The sequence below is a fragment of the Euleptes europaea genome, chromosome 3 (genome assembly GCF_029931775.1).
Source record: "Euleptes europaea isolate rEulEur1 chromosome 3, rEulEur1.hap1, whole genome shotgun sequence".
NCBI classification, from domain to species: domain Eukaryota; kingdom Metazoa; phylum Chordata; class Lepidosauria; order Squamata; family Sphaerodactylidae; genus Euleptes; species Euleptes europaea.
In genome coordinates this window covers 70,816,135-70,839,315 of record NC_079314.1, presented here as the reverse complement: position 1 = coordinate 70,839,315, position 23,181 = coordinate 70,816,135, and the positions used below count along the sequence as shown (strand labels likewise).

The following is a 23,181-nucleotide window of genomic DNA, read 5'->3' as shown; positions in this document are numbered from 1 at the left end:
TAAAACTCTATTAACATAATATATTCCTATGAAGTGGAAGTTGCTAAGAATGAAGAAGTACTAATAATCATATCATTTTAGGCTTGGCATGAATTTATCTTCCAAGTGTCTCAAGTCCGAACATAAGAGCATCCCTGATGGACCAGTCCAATATTTCATTTTTTAAAATTATTATGATATCTATTCCTTCAACACTGAAGCTACAGAAAGTTTTTTTCCCCCAAATACTGAGAATGGCATATAAGTGGTTTTCTTCTTTTAAATAATATTTATAGTACTTTTTAGCATACAAGGAACTTCACAACATGTATCTCATTTATCCACCCAACCAATAAGGCAAGGAAACAGTTGATGCTTGGAGATAGGGACTTCCCCAAGGCCACCCAACCAGCTTCACAGCCAACTGCTGATGTGAACTTTGGCTTCCCACATCCTAACCTATCACACTACACACTACTGCACCATAGTCTTCTAGCTTAACTATTTAAACAGTATTTTAACTAAGTACTGCTGCAGTGCTCAGTCTAAAATGCACATCAAGCTAATCTAATGCAGTTTTGAGAGGCAACGTCCAAAGGTTGTGTGATCCACACAAAAAGGAAATCTGACATAAGATGCTTTCAACTGTTTCCTCTCAATACCAGCCCCCCCTGTTAGATTTAACAGATATAGGGGCCATCTTCTGACCTTGCTCTACTGTGGCATCCTCTTTACAGTCCTTATTCAATTAATGTGAAATACCTTCCAGGATATGGGTGATAAACTGGAAACAATAAACATTGCTGATAAAAGGGGCTATTAGTGAGAAGTTGATTTTTATCAAATGCTGTACATCATCTTGTTAAGACAGCATGTGAAAAAGATCTAGGGTGAATAGGTAAACATTTACCCTTACAGCAAACGGGAGACCTTTTAAGAATGACCAGCTTATAACAGTCCTCATACTTTAATAGATTTGATTTTCCACATGGCTTCATTTTGTCTGGGTGGCTCACTGACACAATTTATAACTCTCTTCCTTTCCCAGGCTACGGCAGTGCACCATTCAGCAAAGCACGCCTTACAGCTTGTCTGCATTATGTGACCAAACTTCCATTCATTAGTGTTTGAAACACTTCAGCTGTGAAGGGGATTCTAAATGCTACCATGTGTGACACCAGTGCACAAGAGCAGCACTGAGGGGGGAAAAACAACTCGAGCTTTAATCACAGGCCACTGCTTACTACAATCCTTTTTTTTTCTCCAGAAGGTTTCAAACATTCAAAAAAAACCAAAACCCTCTCCCCCAAAAAAGAGGCTAGAAAAAGCTGTAAATCCAGGGAATAAACACAAGTACAAATGAATGGATGACAGCTTAAAAAATATAACCATAGCAGCATCAAGCCATGAGCTTTCACACTGGTTTTGTTTAGTCTGCTTTGGGTTATGTGGGAAATGGGGAAAGCAAGAAGCAAAAAAGGCCCCCCTGCTAAACTGTGGGCCTCAAATATTTAAGCCAGTAGGTTTATACCTCTTGACTAGGAAACAGGCCATGACCCTAAGACAGTCTCTGGAGAGTGAGGCACAAAGAAAGATGTAGCATGATCAAAGCCACAGACAGACGAAAGAGAGAGAAGTCAAGTGTCAGCTCACCTCTGACCTTATCTTTTCAATTAATATTTAAATTCCAAAAAGCCACTGCCACACAGATACAGTGTTCTCGTTCATAATAATTCATTACCAGTCATCTTAATATTCCTATACAAGAAGCAGCCGATGAGGTGACTTTTACACACCATACCATAACTGCTAACTTCTTAGACTCCACTCCCATCCTAATAAGAGGCTAGCAGCATGGTTGTTGTCATTTTTGTTTCCTCAAAACAACCCACCATTTAGTGGGTTAGCTGTAGAAATGCTGATTTGCCCAAGGCCCCGAGATAGGGCTGTGAACCTTGGCCTCCCACATCCCAAGTGACCCCATCCTAAAGCCTTTCTACAGGAGGTTAGAATAGTTGCTCTGTCCTATGATTTGACTTCAGCTGCTGGGATGCAAACAATGGTGCATCACAAATAAAAGTGATATCCTGTACTTTTCAAAAAGGGCAGAGCCGTCCAGTTCTGTTCCAGCTGCTATTAAAATCTCCAAGTACTGGGGCGGGGGGAGGGGAAGGGGAGATGCTTCTGTATCATTCCAGTTGCTTCAGAAATTCCATGTGTGGCTGTTGCTGGTATCACCCTGCCTCCAACTTCAAAATATGAGTGTAGAGAAGGTACTAGTGCCACCATGCTTACAGTTGCTGTTTGTCCAGTCTCTTCCGGGTTTACATCTTTGGTTTGTTTCATATATTCTCTCCACAATTCCTTGAAATACTGATACTAATAGATTCTCATAACATGTCCTGAAACATGCAGACCAACATTTTATAATGGGACGGTATAATGTGGGTATTATTGTTAGGCTCTGCATGATATAATCCAGCAATGTAGCCACTTGTTTTGTTTTTTTAAGCTAAGAAAAGCCACCCACTTTTGTGTGTGTTCTTTCTTAGCTTTTTAAAAGAAAGTAGAAATGGTTGCATTGCTGAATTGCATCATATAAAATGTTCTAAATGTATATAATTAATATACATGGGGGGAGACAGAATTGAAGTAACTCTCCGTGACCAATGTGCAATCATTAAAAAGTACACTTAGGTCATTTATGCAGGGGAAATTTGTGTTTGGTTTGGTGCACAGTTTTCTGTTCTGAATTCTCAAACACTATATGCAAGAGCCCCCCCCCCCCCATTCCAGGAGTACCTTGTGATTAATTAGGCATCCCCAGTGAATCACGGAGCTTCTGAGTCCCTCCCACTGAAAATGCAGCCTTGTTGCACTTTACTTTGAGGGGGCGGGTCAGCTGTTAAAGCGACTGCGTGTGCTTTTGCTGGGTATTCCCACCTTTCTTCAACAGCTCCCTACTGGGAGCTGCCTTCCAACCTTTGCAGCCTTCTTCAGTGTCTTCCTGCCCATTTCATGAAGGTTTAACTTCCTCTTTTGTGCTTAGCTTTGAGGGAAGGGGTGAGATGGGAGGGAGAGACACGTGGGATGGAGAATCCAAAATTAGTGTGGGGAGAGAAACCCGAAGTTAACAGCTATGCATGGAAATAGGGGGAATTTGTGTTGCTCTTGCCTCAAAGAAGTATTTAAATTAGTTCTAAAACATGATCCTAGAATTGCGGGGGAAGAACAAGGCCAGAGCGAAGTCACATCTGAACATCGGTAAAATCATGAATAATGCAAAGGAAGCCTCGAAGCAGTTCAGAAGGGACTGTGAACCTGCATAAATGGCCTTACAGTTTACATGTAGCTTTTTCCATGAGATGAAAAACTCTTAGTGCAGAAAGTCCTATGTGCATACGCTTGTATATAGGTTTCAACGAACGTATGATGGTTAAAAGTAAAGGTAAAGGGTAAAGGTAGTCCACTGTGCAAGCACCAGGTCATTACGGACCCAAGGGGTGACATCACATCATGACATTTACTAGACAGACTATGTTTATGGGGTGGTTTGCCAATGTCTTCCCCAGTCGTCTACACTTTACCCCCAGCAAGCTTGGTACTCATTTTACTGACCTCGGAAGGATGGTTAAAAGTAGAACTTGCTAATTCAATCCTGCTTTCCCCATGCACATTTTTCAAAATATTTTTTATTAAAATGTAACAATACATAATCAGACCCATCCCTCACATTTACTGTATACACTTTGAATTTGTGACAGGGCAAAAAATGTAGATAACATGACTCTTTCAATTATATCAATGCAGTTATAATTTGGAACACGCATTTTGACTCTGCAAATTAGAGGCTCAATATCTGTTCCTGCAGAACTAGTATAAGCATGCCTGATTAATGCATCACTGTTAAATGTAAAAAGGCAAATGGGGGACCTGCAAGGGGGAAGATCTTACCCTCTTGCTTTACCACTTTTCCTCTCCCTGGCAGTATCTGAAGTTTTCTCCCTTCCACTCACCTACCTCTTTATTTCTCCCCCTGGAAGCCTCTGTTCCCCTCACTCACCCACCTTTTTCTGTTCTCCTCCCCATCTTTACTTTCTTTTTTTACCTTGTTTACTCATCCCTCCACCTTTATGTTTTCTTCCTCCTATGTTTTATCTTGATAAAGTCTGTCTCTGTCTCTTTTTCTGCGCCGACGCTAAGAAGCTTGGAAGCCTCAACAATGTTGGCTACGACTCACCCAGCAATCCTCACAATAACCCCTGAGCTCTCACAGCATAGTCTTGCAACAGCATAGTGGCATTATTTTCTTAAAGAAGCCAACATTACTTCCATTATTTTAGGGTTTCACAAACCCCATTTTTTAATATTTCATATTTTTCTGCAAATCTGGAGCTTCCCCCAGGCTTGTAGAAAAATTCTACCTGTACATATCCACATTGTGTGGATTTTTAAATCCACACTCTGTGGACATTGTTCAGAATTAGATATAGTGACAAGGTGTGGATCTCTGTATTGGCCACATAAAAGAATAGCTACTTTCAGACACCATAGAAAGCAGAGACTTTTCAGTGATGGGCTCTAACACAGTTTGCTGCTATGCTCACGCATTTACCTTACTCTTCCTTGTCTATTCTCCAATCATGGGTATGCCTTTGAAGTCATCCTGGTTTGGGAAGTCTTGAATTAAGCGCCAATTTACCATGATGTGCAAATTGGCTAACTGAGGCTTGTTCTCCCCTTCCCCCACCACCGAATAAAAACTGGGTTACTAAACCTTGATGTAATCTCATATTAGAATCCTAATTTTCTGGTGTGAGGAAAGTAAGCTCCAATTCACTTAGCTACTTCCATGCACCTGTCATGACAAACTGTGGCTTGTTTCAAGGCTCCCTGAACTCAGAAGCCTCCAATCACATTCTGATCATGATGGGAGAAACAAGTGTGCATGCATTGCAACAAGCTACGTGTGTGCCTATTATGGACAAATCACAGTTTGTAGTGATTTCTAAATGCAACCAGGAGCTCAAATAACTCAAAAGAAGGTAATTCAGATCTCTTTTACAAATGGGTAAGGGAAGCTACATGTGTACCTGCGTATGAAGCCTATGGCATCTGGAGAAAAAAAAACTAATGAGGTTCACCAAGGAGATTGAAAGATAGGATTTATGTTTGCAGTTCTGATAAATCGATGGCTCCAAATGAAAAAAAAAACCCCACTGAAAATGGAACAAGGACTTGGTTGAAACCTACCTGAAATGGACAGCAGAGCCAACAACAAATTCCAAGAGGTATTTGTCATTAGAGACACATTTTAATAAAAGTCTCATCTAGTGGATAATTTTAGAAAGTTTTCAAACTTCTGGCCTGATTCTGTATGGGGGAATATGAAATTTCTCATGACATCTGTGACTTGCTGCATGGTGGAGATGGGTAAACAGCTATTATGAGACAACTGATACTATCCAATATAATGCAAAGTATTGTCTATTCTAGGTTCAAGTTCTACAAGATGAAAACTCAAAATATATTTAAAAACTAGAGGTGTGCATTTGGTAAAGCAGAACAAAAAAATGTGGCAGTTTAAGCTGCAGCCAGCAATCCTGATCCCGAAAAAGCCGAAAAAATTCAGCTTTTTTGGGGAACCCCAGCTACAACAGTAGAAAGGGAAGAGGAGATCCCTTTAAAAAGAAAAAATGCTTGGGCACATTTGCGTCGGGTTAAGCAGGACTTTAAAGTTTAAATCCCCCCTTTGGCTCCATTGTAGCCTATGGGAAATCTTTATGGGGCTCTGGAGGACTCTGGTTTTTTAAGGTAGAGGCACCAAATTTTCAGCATACCTGCTGGCCCCCCAACCCAATCTTTACCAAACTTAGCAGTTCTTCTAAGGAGAGTGACCAGCAGCTATGCTGAAAATTTGGTGCTTCTAGCTTAAAAACAGACTCCCAGAGCCCCAGAAAGATTTCCCATAGGCTATAATAGAGCCTATTTTTTTTCAGATTCCCGGAAACACCCCCCCCCCCAAAAAAGCCATTCCACTATGGAAATATGAGAATTTTCAGGAATCTCAAAAAATTTCAGCTCCAATATACCCAGATCCGAATTTCCACAAATTTGTTTTTGCACACCCCTGTTTAAAACTCTTCTCAAAAGGCCCCAAAGTGACTTTCCACAGTTATTTAAAATAAGTGATATTCATATACAAAGCTTTTAAAAGAGAACATCCTAGCAAAACAAAAACTCAGAACAATCCTTGTGAAAGGTCTCAAATGGAATGACTTCTAATGGCTTGGTCATGTCTTGCATTTCTTTTGTACATGATGGTTTTCATTAGTCTTCTCTACACAGGACATTGCTGTCAAACAGTAAAATTGCACTTCATTTTAAATGCCAAAGTTGTGCATTAAATGCCACAATTGTGCACTATCTGACAGTGTTAAACAATGTTAAAAGATAAAGACCTTGATGAACTACATGAAATATATTTCAGTTTTTCGAGTATTGTGGTTTGAAACAGAAATACCTTTGTATTATTGATGGCACATGTCCTGTGCACGTTGGCAGAAGGTTTCCCATCCCCAGAACAGGAGAGCCAGAAAAGGCCACTTTGAAACTGGTCATGCATAACTAAAAGAGTTGGTGGATATATATTGATTCTTGCTTTGGGTTATTTGCTGAAGTTTGTTGTTCATTCTGGAGACAAAAGCAGCTATTACCAATAAGGTAAGAGATGCTCACAGAAGAAGATTAACTTCCTTCATGGGAAATACCATATCCCAATATTTGTAAGAATTACTGAGTGGAAGTAGTTTTCAGTTTGCAGCACATTAATATGGAGAGGACATCCCCTAATCATGATTATGGGAATGAAACAGTCAGAAAACAACACTGATGTTGCTCACTGAAAAACAAAAGGGGAAATATGGAAATATATATACACACACAGAGGCCGTTTATGCTTGGTAATTAGCAGCGCGTTCCAGGCTGAAGTGCCTCGCATATTTTTTTGATTTCTTCATGCTGAACCATCATTCCCGCCGTCACTGTGAAGCTGGCGTCTACCTGCTTCGCATTTCTTAAGAGCCCCTTTAATGCAACCTTTTGTATTTGTTCCACCCCCCCCCCCCCCGCATTGAAGCATTTACTGAAGGAACCATGAAAAATCACAGCCGGGCTTAGCTATGCAAACGACCATCGCTAATGGCTATGCAAATGAAGGAACGAAGGAGCAGGCAAGTGGGGGAGGGTGGAATTTGTTTGACTTTCTCCTCTTGCATCGGGACCGTGAATAGTCATTTTAAAGGACAGATTTAAAAAAGCAGCTTTGAGTGAGCATCAAAATCGACCCTGCATAAATGGCCAGACATATTTAAAAAACCTTTTGTATCTAAGCAGGGAAAATGTACCAAATCCAGAGTTCAGGCACTGGGATGTCAATAATTTGTCCAGATCAAGGTGTGCTGGGCTGCATTTCAGCAAGATATTTGGTAGGGCAGATAGCTGGTGAGGGGTAGTTTTGAGCAGTCTGAAAGGGTTGACCTGTAGAAGAGCTGCCAATATTATATGAGGCTCCCACAATTTACACTTCTTGATTATGCTTTTTGAAAGGCTTGTCCTTCTGACATTTCTTATGCTGAGATAGTTTAGAGGTTGTAATTGGAAACATAGACCCGCTTGTGTTTAAAAAGATGAAGTCCCCCCCTCCAATTCCTCAGTGGCTGTTGGTTTCAGACAAGCCCACAGCAAATTTGTTGTAATTTATTACACTACTATAAAGTGATTATAATTCACTTATGTACCACTAGTGACAAATTGTTCTTGCAGATATCCATAATTTTCATTTGAAACACTGAAGGAGTTTGCCAAGTAATTTTATACTGTATTGCACTTGAGGTAGTTTGGGCTTGCTGCAAATAGCACACACATCAGTCTGGGAGGAGGGAGCCAGAGGCTGCTAGTGACTGAGAAAGACAGAGGCTGTATTCAGACATCATATTTAACCATGGTGAAGGGGAAATGTGCCTGAACACAGCCTACTGTCAGGCTTGTGTCTGTGCCTTTCTTTTCTCTCCTTCGCTTTCACTTGTAGAATCATGGCTTTAAAACCAACTTCAGTTACCTATGATGTACAATTACAGGTGCCAGAACTAGCAGGAATTATCCCTTCTCACACTGAAGTCCAAACTACTAGTTACTTTTTACTCGTGGTCCCAATGGGGACTTGCAACAGCATGCTAGTTGCAAGTTCCCCATGGTGACACAATTAAGAAGGGCTACATGGGTCTGATTCAGACTGGGACTGTGGCGCAGTGGGAGGCGAAGCTTCTGCCTTTCCCACCATGCCACATTCCTGACCTGAAAGGCCCCAGGAGGCAGTTATTTGCCTCACTGTGGGACAGCATATGAACAGGGCAAATAACACCCTGGGGCCATCTGGAGCTGGGGAAAGGATGTGTGTGTTGGGGGAGCAGGAACCCCTTCCTCCTCCCACACCACAGTCTCAAGCAGAACTGGACCATGTGGCTCTTCTAAATTGAGTTGCCATGGGGACCTCTCAGCTGGCATCCTTGCTGCAAGTCCCCATTGGGACCGTGAGTTAAATATAATGTGTAGTTTGGCCCTAAAATTCTAAACCTAGATTTAACTCTAGTTTAGAATTTCAGTTAATAGGGGGCTCTACTGCCAGTTACCCCATATGTTTGCCTTCAGAGGTCACAAGTAACTGGAATTAATGTTTAACCATGTGCAACAGGAAAAGGAGAGGAACTGCAAACTATGGCATTTGTTTGAGTCCAGTATCAAGCCAAGCTTTTGTGAACAGTTTCCCTTAACCGCAGTTAAATGTGACATCAAGATAGAGCCAGTGACTTGGCTATAGCCTAATCCTATGAAAGTTCACTAAAAAGGAACTTTCATTGAGTCCCATGGGCCTTAGTTACATGTAACTTTGCATAGGATTGAGACCTATAGCCACTTCATATGTTGAGCACGAGGAGAAAAAGGAAGAAACTTCAATTATGAATTGCCACCACCATCAATCCATTGAGGCTGACGTGTCTGTCATTGAAAAGAAAGCAATGACCAATCCAGCAGTAGGTGGCTCTCGAGATGGTTGCTGCTATAAGACAAAAGGCTTCATTGCAGAGATAGCCATGATAGCTAGGAACTGGACTTAGGATCAGGGTTTAAGGTCCAGTAGTGGCTTCTCTTCCTTATCCTTCCGAGAAAAAGGATAAGGCAGCAAACGTAAAACTGGTTAGGCACTGATCTTATGCACAATTACTTTGGAGTAAGCTCCACTGAACTTGCATAAGGGATTTACTTGCATAGGATAAGGCTCTAAGGTACATGTATGAGGAAGGCACATTTACCAGCCAAAACAGTGGCTGCAGGGCTCTAGTTAAATGTTAAAGCAGCTTTGACGTTTATAAGAAAGAGATTGAAAATCTGAAGCCAAGAGCTGTGCACACCTCATTAGGCTCAAGCTATGTGGGAAGGCCAATCTGCTGCTTCCTGGTCAAGCGTGCTTACCCACTGGAAAGGGGGCTTCAGGGAAGCAAGATAAAAGAGCCTTTCAAAGTGGAAGTGCACAGTGACATTTTTATGAGCACCAGTCAAGAAAGGTTCAAGCGCTGAGCAGCTCACAGCCATTTACATAGCGTATATCACAAACGGCAATGAAGACCAGTTATAAGGGACTTAATATGCACATTCTTTGGTGGGGTGGTTCTAGAGAAGGATAAATCGGAGAACTTCAGTTTTCATAATTACTTCTCCGAATCTCTCTGGTTTTCTCTTGATTTCCCCCCTTCATTAGATAAACGAGGAATTCAACAGCTACATCTAAACCTTCACTGAAAGGTGCTCAGGGAAAAAACAAAACCAAGAGGTAAGAATGTACCCAGCCCTCTGATATGGGACAAAAGGGTTTGACTAAAATTTTGTGACACAGTCTGCAGGATGAATTTTCTCCATTTTATCTTGCAGGTTTTTTAAAAAGAAGTTTTAATAACTTCTACAATGCTTTTAAAAATGTCTGAAGAGTATGGTCATTGATCTTACCACACAGACACTGTAAAGCAAAGCCGAAGTTCTGGATTTAATTTTCAATTTCAGACTAAACAGTGCATCTGCAGTGAAAAGCAAGGAGACGGCTCCTGAGCAAAATGGGGTAATAGAAATGCTTTCCTTGAAGACCACTGAATGTGTAACTATTGAGTACCCCTTTGAACAGGAAAAGAGCTTTTCAAAGCTCAAAAAATTTGCATTGGTTTTAATAAGTCCTGCAACTTAAAAAAAGCAAAACCCCTGCAGTTAATCCAGCTGCTATTTCATTATGTAATATTCCAGGTCAAAATATAAATCCCTACTTAAGCCATTTTGCTGGCAAATCTAGAAATACTTGACACTGCCTCCCTAAAGGTGGTTATGGTTTGATGACATACCCTTCTTATCTTGTTACTATGATCACCTCCTCAAGAGTGTACAGCACTGTATTCAGAGGTCTTTGTTTCTTATGGTCTTGAGTACCTCTGAACATCAAAAAAAAGGGAATAAAATGTAGCCCCCTGCAGAATGTTTTAGTTCCATCTGCCAAATAGCTCCATCTACACAAAAGACCCCCCCCCCCAGTTTCTTTTTTGTACTTAATAGTTTAATGAAAAATGCATCAGGACTGTCTGGTTCATAAGTTACAGCAGCCACTCAAAGGGCATTCAGCAATGCTTCCAGGGTCTCTATAAAGTGGCTATAATATATATAACCAACGTGCCACACAAGCTGCTGTGCTGGTCTGGAGACTCTCCATGTGAAAAGTGTGGCAGATTCATGCTTTGTATGGCTGACACGTACAGGCCATAATATGGAAAAAAATTGTTCTTTTGCAGCCTCTATCCAGTTGCCACAATGTATGAAGTGGCATGAATGGGTAATGGTAAATTTAACAGAAGACTGTTAGCAGAGGAATTTGATAGAATAATTATATAGATTAATTATACGCCATAGTTCATCTCAAACGCTACCACCACACTTACCAGGAGCCCACCATCTATGTGTAATGGGAGTGTGCACTACCCACTATCCTCCCGATATGTGTAGCCACCATGGTGTGAGACGGGGCAATGTGCAAATTTACCATGCATGTACAGCCTCACTACATGGGAACATGAACCCTAGAAAATCTATGTACATGCACTGTACATACGTACATTGCTCCTGTTCATACAACATGGTGACAGTGCATATTGTGGGAGGATCATGAATACTTGCCCCAAGGACTTTCGGTACCCTAGGCAATGAAAAACTTTGCTGCCCCCCAAATCCCGGGAAAGTGATTGCACACACACACACCTGTATTGAGGCAGGAAGCCATGCCCACACTCCTTGCCCTCCAGCAATGCAGCAAGGCAAGGTACGCTATGGTAAGCTGCTGCCCGCCCTCCTCTCCCATCCCCACACTGAGGGGAGGCAGTGAGGGGAGGCAGGAAGCCACTGTTGATCATCCTTGCTCCCTAGCATGGGCCAGGCTCAGCCCTCCCCTGCCTCACTGATGGAGGGAAGGAAAGAGCAGGCTAGCTGCGGCCACCCACTTGGGCCCGGGGGTGCCTCTCTGGGCTGCTGCTACACTCCAATGCTGTAGGCAGGTGAGCTGGCACGTGACAGGGCTGTCTGGCAATCTTCTACCTCTGGGGACAGGCAGGCAATCTTCTACCTAGCAATCTTCTACCTAGTAGACAGGCAGGCCCTGGATGATAGTAATGTCTGAAAAGGTCTAATAATGGTAATGTACTTGTATTTTCAGATAAAAGAGAATTGTCTTAAAAACAGAATATGTAGTGGTGTGTCAGGTTATGATCTGGGAGACTCAGGTTTGGATTCCCACTCACCCATGAAAGCTTACTGGGTGACTTTCAGTAGAAAAGAGCGCGAGTCCAGTAGCACCTTAAAGACTAACCAAATTTCTGGCAGGGTATGAGCTTTCGTGAGCCACAACTAATTTCTTCAGATGGTGACTTTGAACTAGTCACACACTCTCAGCCTCATGTACCTCACAAGGCTGTTGTGAGGATAAAGTGGAGGAAGGGAGAACACCATTGGAAGCTACTTTAGGTCCTCATGGGGATAAAAGTGGGGCAAATAATACTTGCTCAGGAGACAGGGAAATATATAAATATTTGAAATAATTAAATAACTTAGCCTGTTCTGTTCCAGTTGATTGGGGTTCAGCTGTTGTGATCAGAAGATAAGAAATGAGTTCAGTATTCCATGGAGAATTTTTCAGTGGGCTTTGCACTGATCTTGTGAATGCATAAGCAAGAATCCAGATTGTAACTCACCACGTCAAAGCTCATCCTAAATTTTATGAGATTTTAAATTGTATGTTGGAGAATTGACAATGAAATACAGATTCAAAACCTTTCAAACAGTCTGCTCCCATTGACTGTGTAAATAATTGTGTGAATTGGCCCTTTGTTTCAGTGAAGTAAAAGTTGCTCAAAGTCCCAGTGACTTTTTTATCATTCTAATTTGTATTAAGAATATGGAAACAGTGGCTCAGAAACATCAGGCAAAGCTGCAAACATTAGTCTTCCTATCTACCTCTGATAAAAAGGATAAAGAGTTCTGTTATTCCAGACTCCAAGGACAACTTCATACATTATCTTTTCTGACACAGAGGTCAATCTCTTCTGTATTAGGAAAAGCATTTTTGAAAACAATATTTTAGAGGTAGTGTAAAACATTTTCTGCTGTAAGCCTCTGTCAGCTCCTGATCCATGGACTCAGTGAACAAACTCTCCCCACCATTCAACTAAAAAAAAAAAAAAGGTTCTGAGACCAACCCATGTGGCTGCAAGGAAAGGCAGCAGCTATTTTCTGACAGTGATAAACTATCGCTTAAACAAAAAGACATCAATTTGTGATTAATGCCAATTGCACTAAATGTTAATATATAATCTGGTAATATATGTTCTCCTGTAAACAGATGGGCTTATAATGCTCTCAATCATTCTAAAGACTTTATGTATTTTCAGCCCTTACAGAGCATTGGACCATTCAAAAGGCAATTTTAGATACTTCTGCATACTATTTTTACACTCCAGAAGGGATAAAAATAAAGTACGTCCTGTTTTTTAAAAAAAGTTTCACTCTGACAATCTTCATAACGTCTCCCTAAAAATAACGATTTCCTCTGTATTATTACTACAATGTAATTCATCTACATGGCACTTTGGCTAAGGATACAGCTGTTGCAAATTGCTAGTATAGTAGGAAACTGGCCTATTTCATCCTTTTGATTTTTTTGGCAATTTACACAAACAAATAAAATGATTACAATACATTTTACTGGAAAGATCAGTCTAGTTTTAGGGCATCAATGATGGTTCATGAAACTAGCTGTGCTTGGGTATGTGAGATGCCTAACTGATTTTCTTCACTGGTAGATCTGCTATCCTTTTCTAACCCAAGTTCACCACAGGCATTCTCCCTGCTGTTATAAATCATTTCAAAGCCATCAAGTGTACTACACATATCTCATGATTTAAGAGTTTGTATTAATACTGAGAGAATATCACTTCCCAGTGGAATCTGCTATTGCATTCTCCAGATGCAAGATGGGAAGTCCTCAGGGTTCTGTAACTGTCTGAAGATAGTGCTGAATTTTACATAGTGTCTTCATGGCTCTAAGCAAGAAAGCATCTGTCCCTCAAGTAAGATTTAGTGAATGGATTTGCCCTGTAGTGTGTCTAAAAGCTAGAACACAGTAACATTTATAGAACTGTAGTAAAAAAAAAGAAAAAGAGAGGGAGCAGACTATATTTGGTTCTGCTGTTGTATAATGATCTAAAGAACCAGTAACTTTATATAGAGATGGAAACAAACACAAGGAGTTTCATGTAAAGCAAAAATCTAATCTGAACATCCTTGAAAGTATTCCACTCTAAATAGTTCAAGCCCAAGCCACCGGCAATAACTTGTTTTTCTATATACAAGACTGTACCTTTTTTCTCCAGATAATACAAATGGTTTTCTATTCAGATGGATTGACACTATAAAGGAAGCCAAGGCCCCTCAGTTTGCAAGACCTGAGCCAGGCTGTTAATGATAGGACATTTTGGAGGACATTGATTCATAGGGTCGCCATGAGTCGGAAGCAACTTGACAGTACTTAACACATGCACACATTCACAAATATTAATATAGATTCCATCCTTAAGAACAGAAAGAGATTGATAAGGAGTGCAAAAGAGCTGTTAAAAATGTATTACAAAAACACTGTTCTGAGATAAGTGATCTTATTGATGAAACCTTGCAGAACCCACATGCCAAAACGCTTGAGGGCAGAGTAGTGGTCTACTACAACAATTTTGTGAACCTTCCTCCAAAGAGGACTGTAGACTTCATAGAATGGCCTCTCCCAATCATGTTTTAGTTAGGTAACTCAAAAAGATGCCACATTCAGTGTTACTGAAAACTGCTGAGAGGCCCCAAACAATCAACAGGGATGTGTCCTCCTGTATATTTCCTAGTGCAGGCTATTGATAAAGGTGACTAAGGCTGTTCAGGCCAAATCCAAGTTGGAAACTAGATTGAAAAAGATACAGATAATTAAAATCAGTAAATTGCAGCTGAGAGAGATTCTTCTGCTTAATCACCTTACTCAGGTATAGAATGCTAAAGACTAGTATGAAGTTATCAAGAACAGTATAATAAAAAAATAGTTTTTGAAAGGTGGTGGCACCGTGGCTTCTTTAAGTGCCACAGACACAGTCAACTGTCTGAGTCATTTTTCCATTCCAGAGCTTAAACAGTATCACCAACCACACCAGAAATTCTATAAAAGCCACCAGTAAAGCTTCTGTATCTACTGGCCTTCAGAGATTTCACTATGCTAATTGTCCCCCATCCCTCCAGACAGTACTGGAGCTGAAAGACTAAACTATAAGAAAGGAGCCTCTGAAACCATTGCCCCACTTCAGGACAAGAGTACCTTAGCTAGGATGTTGAAGTTACCAAACCTATAGAACCAGAGGCCTTTAACACTACCACAGCCATCTTTTGTGGTGTAATGGTTTGGAGCGGTGAACTCTGGGTTCGATTCCCCACTCCTACACATGAAGCCCACTGGGTGACCTTGGGCTAGTCACAGCTCTCTTAAAGCTCTCTCAGCCCCACCTACCTCACAGGGTGTCTGTTGTGGGAAGGGAAGGTGATTGTAAGCCGGTCTGAGTCTCCCTTAAGTGGTAGAGAAAGTCGGCATATAAAAACCAACTCTTCTTCCTCTTATGCCAGCTCAACCTCAACAAAATCCCTGAACTACCGGTATTCCAAACTCAGACATATCAGAACTGGAGACTGTTGGAGGTCAAGAAGGCCTGGTTAGGGAGGGGAACTGATGAAAGATCTATTCCTGTACATCTATTCCTGTACATCTAGTCTGTGATTCTGAAATAAAAACCCAGGTGAAGATAGCAGGGATAAATTAATGCCACCCTGCTAGCCTACCAAGATCCCTGAAACAAACCCAGGTCAGTTTGAACATTCAAAATAAGATCATGGATGGCTGATATGTTCCCCAGGGATCCTTTGGCTGCAACAGGACCAGATGGGAGAAATAGGCTATAACTGTGGGCTTTTTCTTCTGTTTACTCTGTTCATTCTTCGTCCACTGCCATTTCTTCTCCTACTCCATACACTTTTGATGGCAATTCCCCCTTCCCCATGAGACTGCTTTCAGTTCCATCCTAATCAGAGTTACACCCAACTAAGGTGATGGATTTAGATGGCTGTAACTGTGCTTTGGATGGCACTGTCTGTCTCCCAAACACATAATAAGAAAAAGTCAGCCTCTCTCTAGCAGAAAGAACAGTTAAAACATCTAGTATTTTGTGGAGGAGTTATCCTGTTGGTTACTTCTTGGATTACTGGGGAAAATATGTGTGTGTGTGTGTGTTAAGTGCCATCAAGTCGCCTCTGACTCATGGCGACCCTGTGAATCAACGTCCTCCAAAATGTCCCATCTTTGACAGCCTTGCTCAGGTCTTGCAAACTGAGGGCTGTGGCTTCCTTTATTGAGTCAATTTATCTCTTATTGGGTCTTCCTCTTTTCCTGCTGCCTGGACCTCCAACAGTCTCCAGTTCTGATATGTCTGTGTTTGGAATATATGTGTACATCCATATAATACCTGTACAATTATTTATGACAACAGGTAGAACTCCCATGGTGAACCTGTAGTAAAGGTAAAGGTCACCTGTGCAAGCTCCGGGTCATTCTTGACCCATGGGGTGATGTCACATCCCAACATTTTCTAGGCAGACTTTTTTTACGGGGTGGTTTGCCTGTGCCTTCCCCAGTCATCTTCCCTTTACCCCCAGCAAGCTGGGTACTCATTTTACCTACCTCAGAAGGATGGAAGGTCATGAACAGAGCTTTTGACTGCAGTACTGCAGCTTACCACTCTGCGTCACAGGGCTCCTGAACCTGTAGTAGGATACCAGATATCCTTGCAAACCAGCAGGAAATTTCAAAAGGTCTTGCAGAAAAGTGTATACTTTTACACTATTTTACTTACTTACTTCATTTATAGTCCAGTTTCTCGCTGAGATTCAAGGCAAATTACAAATGATAGAACAATATATATGGGTGTTATGTAATGTTTTCAAATCTATGCTCTTGGCCTGCTTGCCTCCAGGGTCATGCTATTACCTTCTTCCAGCCCACTAGATGGACTCATTGGCTCTGTTTTCTTTTGGCTTTTCTCTCATTTCTGCACCCATGCATCAGTAGCTGTTTTTGGATTGGGTCTTTGGCTTCTGACTCCAGCTCTCCCTTACAGGGTTGCTGAAAGAAATTGCAATTTGCTCTTCGGCTAGAAGAAGAATCTAGAGCAAGCTAGTTCTTTCTGATCCAAACTGCAATGAAATATGTCAGTACTACAATGCTTGGGCACAACGTCTCCAAGTCTCATCTATGGATATGTTTCTAACTTAATCTATAATGTCACATGGAAAAACCATCTGTGAATATATTTTGAAGGAAACATATGGAAAAGGAAGTGATTCCTCTGAATGTAGTATAAGATTTACATTATCCTCCACAAACTTCCATGTAGTCCCTATGTTTATATAATTTATCACTATTTCCTTAGACGGCTCAGATTAGGAAGCGTGCATGAGCTCATACTCTTGTTAATTTTGAGCCTGAACTATTTACCTTTGCAGGCCAATTTGATAGGATAAAATAAAAGGGAGAAGTAAGACAGACAGAGAGAGGGAATTCTGTAAGGTAGCATATGGCCCAATTGTCTGCGCCATATTTGTCCAGTTTGGGGACAGGCTGCCTATGCCTGTATGGGCCACTAGCTGGCCCAGATTCCTCAGATTTTATTTACAAAAAAAGCATACCTCTAGCTCTTGAAGGCCCAGAAATATGAGGCAAAACAAGTATGAAGTATTCTGCCCAATTGTTTTTAGAGACCCCAGACTGCTCCCATTTTCTAGCCAATGAGGAGAATTACTGCTATGATAGACATCACTATGATTAACTTGCTGGCTATGTCTCTTCCTGACAAACTTTGCTGCTATCTGAGAAGAAAGAATTAACAAATCCTGACATGAGAAAATGCTCTCCTTCAGCATGATGTAGGTGCATAGAGGGTTGAATGCAGGCTGTGGGAGATCCGTTGTTTGAATCCTTGCTTAGCCATAAAGTATACTGGGTGACCTTGAGTCAGTCTCTCATTCTTTCTCAGCCTAGTTTCCATGAGCAGACACAAAGCAAATGAAAGACAATGCAGCGATTGATGTGTGCTGTTTGCATAATTAGCAAGCACATTGCAAAACATGCAGATTCAGCTATCTGGTTATGGAGAACTAGAATACAACTATTGCAGAACTACAACAGAACTTTCATTCTTCCCCGGCATTATAGCTTTCAACTGTTTAATATTTACAGTTTTTGAAATATAGTCGCCAGTCCTTTGATCCTAAAATTCAAGGTGCTGGGCTGCTTCCACGGCTCTTGGGATCCCATACTGGTGTGGAGTAGCAATGTGAGAGGATCCAAGGTGAGCTACAGAGAAAGCACGTCTTCTGCTCTCTGTTCTGGAAGGATCCAAGGCACAGTGCGGAGATGCTCTGTTTGCAGCTCACTTTCTTGATTTTGTTTGTTGTAAAAGCCCAAGTTCCTGATCAGGAATCTTATGGCTAAGTACTGAGCAGCAAATCTGTAACAAACAGTTCTAAAAGAACTGAAAGGCCAAAAATTATTCAAATAATAAAATAGTTCCTTTCCATAATTATTTCATTAATTACATTATTAATAACACATGCTCCTATTTACCGGGGCAGCTACTATTTTTTTGTCCAATCTGTTGTGCTTTAATTTACATTTCACTCTTATCTCTAGTGGTGCCCCAAACCATCATCACACTTGAGTGAGAGAGAACAGTACAAAAATATGGAGAGAAATTAGGGCTTAAACATTTTGTTAAGGTGTGACAATAAACCTCTGAAAATTTCACTTAGTTGACTAAAATTCATACACAGTGGAAACAAACAGACCATCTTTATTCTGAACCTCACACTGATCTATTCTTGTACTGCATGTTAATTAACACAGAATACCTGCCATTCTTGAATTTTATACTTAAAATCAGTAATGTAAACTCCAAATTCATCTATAACCGTTTATTGATAAGGTGCAAAAATATTCCCCTTAACACAGCAGTCTAACAAAAATGGGCTGTAATTCATGCAAATTGAGTCTAAGGCAGCACAAGAGTCTTTGTTGTATAATCTGCATAAAATCATCATGATTAGTAGCAAAACATATATTTCCATTCCCTACACATAATTTCATCAGACAGTTACTGCAAGTGTTTAAAAGGTATTGAGTGTAACATTACCTAAATAATTCCCATATCCATTTCTTACCTGAGCTGGCTTCTTCTGGACCACCTGTTGAGGCTGCAAAGGAAAAAAATGGATCAGAACAAGTATATCTCAGACTTCTGATTTCATATAATGTATACAAAATATATAATAGATTTGTAAGATAGTACAAGTCTCCTATCCTAGGAGACTGCATATTTTACCCTTATATCAAACTGATTAATTAGGAACTGGCAACTTTCACAACATTCTATATGAAGAATTAATAATGCAGTTGGCAAGCCAAAAATTATTTGCATAATCTCTATGTTCAGCTGCATGCAGTTAAAATCATGCATACATGATTTCAAGATAGATGTTAGAAGTACATGCAGGGTTCATTTCTACAGAATATTCTGTTGTTCTTCATAGTATTCCAGGGGAAAATACAGATGTATGTTAAAGAGGTAGTAATATACTACTACATGGTACAGAAACCTAAAGTGACAGGTTAATTGTTTGCTGTTACTGAAGCCATACCATTCTGTATTCAACATAATTCTGTTCTAAAGGATTCCTATTTGTCCTTTGCATCTGGAACTTGAGTGGGAAGTATTTTTTTAAAGTATGCATTCAAATTTTCTTTTCACTCTAAAGATGTGGGTTAAAATACAATGGGCTTTTGAATAAGAAGGTTCTGGTTTCATTCCCTTTGGAATATTCAAGAATTGCCTATCCTAGAGAATGTGCAGCTTCTTGAATGGAGAATAGTTCAGTCACTATGCAAAGAGCTGACAAAGGAATTAACTATACATACTCGTCTACAGATAAAGACAGTATCCTTTGGAGCAAAATACAAGGAACCAATTTAGGGCCAGATTTAAACAAACAAACCAAAGCTCAAATTTATAGACATGTTGGCAAAAGTCTTTAACTCCAACTGACTTCTGCATTCAACCAGCTGCCAGGAATGGGTGTAGGGGCAATTCATTACAGCTTGTACAGTGAGGGTTCAGATCTACAGAATAGCTCCAAATGGTTTCTGTAAGGCCCATAGGTGTGATTCAGTCAGCTTTTCCACTGGGGAAAAGGGAGAAGAGGTCCCCTTTGACTACCAAAAAGCTGTGCTGGGCATCATGGGACCTACACAGACCAAAGCCATATGAACCAGGAGCTGTAGTAAGGAGGAACATTGGGCAACATTGAGTAAAAAAGCTGGCTGGATCCAATCCCTAATATTTTTAAAAAGAGCACCACATGGATACTTCAGATTGTGTAGATAGCACCATATTTTCCAAGTGGGCCCTATTGAATGTATTTTCTATGGAGAGGAAATATTCACAGGGTGAGGTGTTTTCCAGCGTTACACCTCTGTGAAATGTCAGCTTGTGGAAGTCTTTTTAGACTGCCTCTATGTGGGGTCTGTAACATTTGAATAGGCCCTTAGTAATAACTTTGGGAAACACTGAAAAAGGACATGGTAATAAATACATGGAAACAAGAATTCACTGCCATCATGGAAGAAGGCACTCTACAATTGCAGAATAAATCCCAGCCCTGCCAAAGGAAAGATCTTATTCAAACAGAGCAGCCATTCATTCACAGCAATCTCAGCTTGCCTTAATAATTTCTGTAGGATCAAAGTCCAAACAATTCCCCCCTCAACTGTACAGTGCTACATATCAAAGGTAAGGTCCTCCATTGGCGTATATCCACAGAGCTGTTAATTTACTGTATTTGAGGGGGCTCTCCTAGTTTTTAATCTTAAATAGCTTTATCTGAACCACAGCATCTTCCCTTGTTAAACTTGTGAGCACGTAAGTAGTGTAGAGGTGGTATCTTTTTCCTGGTTCAGCTTGTTGTTAGAAACATGAAAACAAATGAACTTTCTGTTGGTATACCTCTTTTTTCAGGCTGAAATGAAACCACTGTGGAAGTATTAAAATTTAAATAAAGAGGATGAACTGGCTTGTAGAAGTACAATTAATCAGCCATTGTATTTAATGTCACAAGTCAACAATTTTAAAATCATAAACAATCATCTAGCCTGCTAAAAAAGAGCAGCTATCAGCTTGCAGATAGCAGGAAAACCCTGCAACAACAAAGATTTCTGTAAACCTTGGTCTATATCCAGTCATTCAAAGTACTATATTTTCCCTTGGCTTATATATATATATAATATGAATGGCCACCCTATTGTGCCTTGATTCAGTCAGACTCCTCTTCTGCAGCCATTCATGAAAATAAAAACAAACCAAAATAAAACTCTCAGAAAAACATTTGGGTCCAGTCTGAAGCCACTGGGTGCCAAAGGCTGAGAAAACATACTGGCAGCTCCAACCCCAAACAGCACTGAAAGTATTCAGGGATCTGCTTGGTGGTCTGTAAAGTATGAAGTGCTGTGTGGAAGGGCAGCTGGTAGAATTACTGTGACACATACTAGGCAGCGAGCCAGGGCTGGCCTCGTTTCAGACATTGTCTTTCCTCTCATTGAAGTGTCAGGACCTAATTCATGGAAAATTTGGTGAGTTGGCAGCTGTTTCAGAGGATTTCATTGAGTTGCAGTGTGCTGGAGTCACATGAATGCAGGGTAGCCAGCCAAGAAATAGGGGGATTTCTGAGCAGTAGAAACGAGTCAGCCTGCAAGAATGTCTGTGGGTTTGATGTGGTTTTTGGAGTAAACATGTGTACAGGTGTAATCGGCAGGGGAGGGGAAAGTGGCCGAAGGAGTGCTAATGGTCGACATTATTAAAAAGAGCAAGGGCTTTTGAAATGCACAGCCGTGTTGCAGCAACACTCAGATCCCAAAGGACAGGGTGGAGGGGGAGTCTGATCAGCTCAAGGTTTGCAGTTGATATTCAGGGAGAATTACCAAGGATTGCATCTGCCTGCGTGTGGCAGTCCCCGGCAATATAACTAAATACTGAAGAAAGCTTGCCAGCTAAGATTTTTAAAACCCAATTACAACAAACAAACCATTTGACCATAAATGCCTTTGTGCATTTGCAACTATACTTTATTGTGTAAGGAGAAAAACACTGTGAACAAGCAAGGGGTAAGGGTGAGTGTGTGTGTGGTAGTGATATCTTCTCAATGAATTCGCATTTTTGTGTATAATCTACACTGAACTATAGTTTAATGCTCAGCTATTTGAGCAAGAAGCTTAAATTGCTTCCTTTTGTAATAACTACATCCAGAACATTCCAATACAAGTCAGGCTCTTGGCTCAGATTTCAGATGGGAAAGGAAAGAGATAAAGGGATCTGGGAGTGAGAAGGGGAAAAAACTGAAGAAGGGGACAGGACACTGGGGTTTGCCACATCTCACCCCATGTTCAGCCCATGTTCAGCCCTGGGATGTCACCAGATGTTGGATCAAGAAAACCTTTTGTTCAGATACTGGGCTAAAAACTGGGCTCAAATGGGCTATTTACTCATGCTCAGAGGCTGTAACCCTCTGAATACCAGTGCCAGAGGCAAAATCAGGAGAATGTCTTGACCTCTATGCCCTGTTGTTAGACCTAGGGTTGCCAGGTCCTTCTTTGCAAATGGCGGGAGGTTTTTGGGGCAAAGCCTGAGGAGGGCAGGGTTCGGGAAGGGGAGGGACTTCAATGCCATAGAGTCCAATTGCCAAAGCGGCCATTTTTTTCCAGGTGAACTGATCTCTATCGGCTGGAGATTAGTTGTATTAGCAGGAAATCTCCAGCTAGTACCTGGAGGTTGGCACCCTAGTTGGACCTCCAGAGGGACTGTTTGGCCATTGTGTGAGGCAGGATGCTGGACTACATGGACCACTGGTCTGATCCAGCACGGCTCTTCTTACATACTTATGGCTGAGGACAACACACATAACACTGTACCATTATAATAATATTTAGTATTATGCAGCACTTTCCCAAGGCATTCTATGTAAATTATCTCAGTAATCCATGCCACTAAACCTGCCCAGTAAGTCTCTAATATTATTCCTATATTAGGGGATAAGAAACTGAGACCATATTTTGCCTAAGACAATCAGGTGAATGTAGGGAACCTTGGATCCAGGAGCAAGTGTCTGCTGATGGAAGGGATTTCTGTCCGTGGAAAAGGGCAGCCTAGCCTTCCCAGTCAAACAGCAGCCAAATGATCTCCAAAATGCTGTTCCTGGGTGACAGAGGACCCCAGTAATATCACTCACTCCTTTCATTAGCAGAAATTTTCTGTGGAACCCAATCCCTATTTGTAAAAAGCTTCCGGAATGCCTGTTTCAAATAGTAATTAAAAGAAAGGCAGGAAGGGGAGATATCAATGTCCGTGCATGTGTCAGAAAAACTATTTGTTTTAATCAGGATTG

The 23,181-nt window shown here is 41.0% G+C and overlaps 1 protein-coding gene across 2 annotated transcripts in view; it reads right to left on the bottom strand.

The window, feature by feature from the left end:
• Window positions 1-23,181, bottom strand: part of HMGA2 (high mobility group AT-hook 2) — a 152,514-nt gene that overhangs the window by 1,074 nt on the left and 128,259 nt on the right. The window lies entirely within an intron of this gene.